Source organism: Charadrius vociferus, unplaced genomic scaffold (assembly GCF_000708025.1).
Source record: "Charadrius vociferus isolate BGI_N301 unplaced genomic scaffold, ASM70802v2 scaffold151, whole genome shotgun sequence".
Classification (NCBI taxonomy): domain Eukaryota; kingdom Metazoa; phylum Chordata; class Aves; order Charadriiformes; family Charadriidae; genus Charadrius; species Charadrius vociferus.
The window spans coordinates 79,365-85,476 of NW_009646933.1; positions in this window are offsets into that span (position 1 = coordinate 79,365).

Here is a 6,112-nt window from a genome sequence, read left to right on the forward strand (position 1 = left end):
AGGGGAAAAAAAAAAAAAAAAAAAAAAAAAAAAGATAAATCTTGAGTGTAGGAGACAGAAGTCCAGCTACCTGAGAGCATGTGTATCAGGAGATGCTTTCTAGGGTAGAGAAACATGGCCATGGGAAGAACAGACTATGTTTCAATCTCATTTTCTACCTTGAAAGGTCATGTTTGACTGATAATGGCATTTTCTATGCTTCCAAAGCACATGTAGGCTGGAAATGACATCATCTTGCCTGAGGGAGCTTTGTAACACCTCCTTGGTTTTGTGGCACTCAGCAGTACATATTGGGAAAACTGAAACAGATGAAGACTTACCCATCAGCAACAAAACATCAGGTCTTCCAGATCCACCAGGAGGTGCGACCTGTGGTGTTTTCCACAGGCTTTTGCTCACCCTGCTTCCACACCAGAGGCCAGCAGAAACCACAAAAAGGGAAGACAAGACACTGTTCAGACAAGGAATGCCTTGCTACATAGTGACCCTGTTCACCACACGCAAAGCAGGCCGGAGACTTAGCTCTCCTCTCCTATGGTGGTGCTCCTCCTGCTGCAACGGTAGGGTGCTAGGGGTGGTACAGCTCTGTTTTTTCCATGACTTTTGGGTTCGGCAGATCTCCGAATTGTACATTTTGCCTGCAGCTGTAGCGATGCTTTGCAACACAGCAGCTCTGACTCCAAGTGATCACAGCTGGTGCATCTCTTTGAGCTGAATTGGTGAAAGACAGAGTAAATGACAGGTTACTTCAATGCAGCTCTTAGCAAGAACTTATGGGGATTATTATGAAGGAGCTGGAAAGACATCACTGGAATCTGCTTGTGGAGCTGACAACTGAGCGATAGCTTTCTTTGATAACTATTAATCACTGTGTTTTCTACTTATGCAAATTGCAATAATACCCTTGATGCTCTGGATTTCTATGGCATTCAGGCTTGTGGCAGTGACATGAAGATTCAGAGCTGGATGCTCGTCTGCCACTAACTTGCTTCTGCATCGAAGATGTATTACATTTGGCAGTGACATACATTGATTCATGTAGTACATGTGTCATCAGAACACGCATTCAGAAAGAAACATCCCACAAAATGCCACTTTGGGAGACTTCATCCTAGTTTCATCATGGTTTAGGGTTTGCTCACACTGCAAACTGCAGGTAAGCCCCTGCTGTGTGCCAAAAAATAAAGCATAGGGGCCTAATTTACCAAGCTTTCTGAAAGTCCTTCACTGTAGAAAACAGGCAGAGCAGAGAGGGAGCTTCATAAATCTCACTTTCAACTAGGTGATACAAGAGGTTTTAGACACCTAAATTACCATACTGGTTTTCAAAAGAGGATTAGGACTCCTGAGTCACTTAGGCAGTTTTGAAAACACCATCAAGGATTTTTGCAGACACGGGGCTTGGTGGATATCATTACCTGGTACAATATCTTCTCATGAGTGACATGGAAATTAACTATTCCACTCTGGTTCCAACATGGGATTAGTCCTTATGTTATATTTACCGGTGGTTTGTCCAGTTCAGCCTTCCGTCGGTTTCTTTGAAAGATTATTTAATAGGCCAAGGGACCCATAATGCTCTCAGTAGCTGCGGTGCTATTAGATCATACTGCCACTAATTGAGACTTAATACATCCCCTTGCCTAAAAGAATGTATTGTGGGTAATTTTATCTTGATATTCAATCTAAACTTTCAATCTCATTACTCCCAGCCTTACCTACTTCAGCCACCCTAAATGATTACTCTGCCTGTTTTCACCTATGATAGAGACGTGGACGGTTATCATATTCCACCCACTGCTCCTCTGGCTGTAATTAGGCCAATGTGTAAAGTGAGCTGGATCACCCAAGGTCACAGGCTTGGCCTAAAAGAGAAGGTCAAAAGGGGGAAGGGGAGCACTGTCAAGGCAGTGCTAGGGATGGGCTCGACTCTGAATAACGGTGAGTCCAGCATCTGTAACACAGTTTATTTTTATCTGCTCTGTTCTTTTTATTTATGTGCCTCTTTTTTCCCTGGTTATTTGAACTGATACCAGCATGTGTATATCCAGCATTAAGGATGTCTGACTGGCCCAGACTTTGCAAGGTTTTAGGAAACGTGGTATAAATTGAATTCTTCTGGCATGACACAAGATCTGTCAGTGTTAGCAGTGTTACAGGGATAAACATGTCAAATTTAAGTCAAGGTCCACACTCAAACATACAGTCCCAGTTTTGAACTAAGCACTCAGGCAAGCTTCACACTCCTGCCCCCTGGTTTGGAAACACTGGCATGCAGGAGATTTAGGGGGCCATCTCCCAGTCGTGGGCACACATGTTGAAATCAGCACAGTGTTGATACCAAGCGATACTCATTAGATTAAACTTCAGCAAAGAGGTGTATGTAGGACTGAGCTCACAGGTTGAGTCCCCCAAAATGAGGTGCGCACAGTTTCAGAGCTCAGTTTTGTTGCCCATACACAGATGTTTGTTGGCATCACAGATGTCCTGGAGTATCCCTCCAGGTTTTAGGGGTTGTTCCAGAAGGGCAGAAGTCCTGTGCTATATCCTTCAGGGCCCTGGAGATACCCCAGACACTCTTTGACATATCAAAGAGCATTAGAAATCCATATGTGGATAACTGAATCAAGATCACTGTCATACTACTTTTACAAAAACAAATGTACAATCTAAACTCTGTCTATGTATATCCTTTTGCTGTTTGAGGCTTTCTAATGTGTGGTGGGTGGAGTTTTAAAGCAGAATTTTCATTCTACGGGAAATTCTGAAAAGACATTTTTCTACAAGCTTGATTTTGAATTAGAAAAAAAATATGAAAAAACAACATTTCTTCTAGGACAGGAAATGTGTTTTCTCACCAGCTCTATTGAGTATAAAGCTACTGATGAGTGTAGGAAACAAGGTGCTTCACTCAAGAAAAACAACCAAAGTTCCACAGTGAAAAAGTCAGACTAGATTAACAAAACCAGCTTTTGCTGTGTTTTCATATACCGTGGGTGTTCCTGTGAGAGCAAGAGGAAGTTGAAAAGAGGAAGAGCTAGATATTGGATGCAAGGCACCTGGAGAAAAGATGAGCCAGAAAGACTATCCAGAATTCAAACCAAAGGATGCAGTGCTCATGGGGAAACAGTCCCCAGAGTGATGTAAAGGCCAGGCTTTGTAAATCTTTGTAGCTTGCACTGTTCTTTTCTGTTGCTCATGAAGCTGCATCCCTGCCTAAGCCTGAGGTAGATACTGCTGTGAGCAGCAGCAATGTCTCTCCTGAAAGGGGATGATTTGGTGGTGCAGCTGCACAATGGGTTGGTGATAGTTTGGGCGATGAGTTTTTCTGTTTTAGGCACTAGACACTTTCAACCCCCGTCAAAAAAGCCTTGGCACTGTCCATGTGTTGAAAGGTGATGCCCAAAACACATCAGCCAAACCTCAGGAGGAGACAAAAAGTTAGCTGCATCATAGATTGCACAGCCATAATGTAACAGACAACCAAGGACTCCATTAACCTCACAAGCAACACAGGGCGGGCAAAACCAATTTCAGCAGAGTCTTCCCCAGATATGAATTTAGTGGCAGCATACCATTAGACACCCATGGACCAGTGTAATTGCATGTGACGGTGTGAGGATGCACAGCAACAAATCCACGGCTACCTCAGTTGTCATAGCTGGGTCCATGAGCAGTTTCTCAGAGGTGACGGGAATGGCTCTGCTTCTGCTCCAAATGTCTCAGCGCTGGATGTAGAAAAGGGGTGTCAGAAAGGAAAGGAGATATTGGCACATGACATGGAAATCAATGTCTCTGGACTGTGAACATCTGTTGAAGAACTCCAGCAAAAAAGTTTTTTGCCTTTGATTCATAGTTATGGATAAATCATATAGGATGTGAGATAACCTGAAGGCTGGACTGTCCAACACTTACCAGATCAGGAAATAATAATGTTCCTTCTGCCTTTGTCACCTTAATCCTGCCCTTAAGAGGATAGCTGCCATTCCAACGGCTTTCATCAAATGAGTACGCATTTTCATTGTAAATCCTGTTATAAGATTATTTTTTTCTGTGGCTAAAGGTCAGAGTATATTCTGACAGATACAGGATTATGAGAAACAAGGTACAAGCAACAGATGCAGTGAATACCTACCTAATCAGTAAATTAAGGATAAAATAAATCCGAGTCTTTCATATGTGTGAATGATTTCTACCACAGCCGAAATCCACAATGTTCCCTTTGCAATCAATAGAGAAATACTCACAATAAAACAATGGAAATGACTAGCAAAGACTAATGATATTGTGCAAAGCCTTGAAATTGTGGTCCATTCATCACTAACCTGGGACAGCCGGGAGGACACTCCAGGCTTAAAAAAAGTCCTTTTTCTTGAGGCATCCGCACCCATAGGAAATTCCACCCTTCCTCCCACAGGATCAGGCCGCATGGTATCATATGTTTGTCACTTCCAGGATGGATTACTGTAACTCCTGGCATTTGGTGACGAATGAGAAAACAATGTACAGGGTGCAGCTGATACAAACCACTTCTCCCCACTTCCTGCAGGGGTGAAGCAACCCTGAGCACATGAAGCCCACGTACCAGCCCCTCCACTCTAGTTTTCAATGCCAGTTTCACATCTTGATCCTAATTAGATCCTGCAATCTAATATGTACCTCATTAAAAAACACACCCTAAAAAAACAAGAAAAACCCCTAAATGTATAGCTATTGAAACTATGTGTGAATCTGTATTTCATTCATTTAATTGCTTTTATTGCTTTGGTCAGAAAAGGCTTATCTCTTCAAGTCAAAATCTCTTGTTTTCATGTTCTCTAATTCCCTTATTTATCTAAAATTAAGAAACGAATCCAGAAAGAAACACATTTAATTCAACCTTTCCCCCTTTCCCCCTCCCCCCCAACATTTTGGTGGGAAAAAAAGCAAGAAAAATATTAATAGCTGAATAACCTCAAAGAAAAACATTCATATTATTTTGAGAGGTTTGGCTAGCAGACCAATAAGTTGATTGCTCACAAAGCTGTAATCCCAATGTAGCACTCAAATAGTTCATTAAAAATAGATACATTAAAGACAAACTCCCAAGTTTTTCATTTTTTGCAGTGCATGTCCCTATAGAGGTCTAAGTCAGGAAAAAAAAAAAAAAAAAAAAGTAGTCCTACTTCTTGCTACGTCTGAGCCGCAAAATGCATCTTATAAAGTGTGAGGGGAAGACCTAGTATGACATGAGGGACCTGCTTGCCCCACCGTGGCTTCAACTGGGATGCAGTTGAAAAAGACGCTCAGTTTTGGGCTCCGCACTTGGATTAACTTCAGTGAATCAGCTCAAGGGAAAGAGAGAGCTGGAATTTAGGTTGTAACAACCTTATGTTTAATGTAGGAAAAACATGTTTGAACATTTAGGACTAGTCCATGTCTCCTCATACTTGCTGTCTCTTTGGATCTGGATCTTGTGTAGGCTGTGCTGGAGATTGCTCAGCTGCTGGCTGAGGAGTATCTCCTCCTTTCCCTTGGAAGATCCTGTTTTCTTGTGACAAGTATTGCCACAGGTGAAAGCAGTGTGTGGCAGCCAACCATCCTGACAAAGAACCTGACAGCAGATTCTGTGACCTGCTAAAGAGACTATCACAGAATCACAGAATTTTCAGAGTTGGAAGGGGCCTCTAGAGATCATCTAGTCCAACTCCCCTGCTAAAGCAGGATTGCCCAGAGCACGTTACTCAGGACTGCATCCAGGAGGGTTTTGAAAATCTCCAGAGAAGGAGACTCCACAACCTCCCTGGGCAGCCCGTGCCAGTGCTCTGTCACCTGAACCGTAAAGAAGTTTTTCCGTGTGTTGGAACGGAACTTCCTATGTTCCAACTTGCACCCATTGCCCCTCGTCCTGTCACTGGGAACCACCAAGAAGAGTCTGGCTCCATCCTCCTTCAACCCACCCTTTAGATACTTGTAAGTAGTGATAAAGTCTCCCCTCAGCCTTCTCTTCTCCAGGCTAAAGAGTCCCAGCTCTCTCAGCCTTTCTTCATAAGGGAGATGCTCTAATCCCTCAATCATCTTGGTTGCCCTTCGCTGGACTCTCTCCAGCAGTTCCCTGTCCCTCTTGAACTGG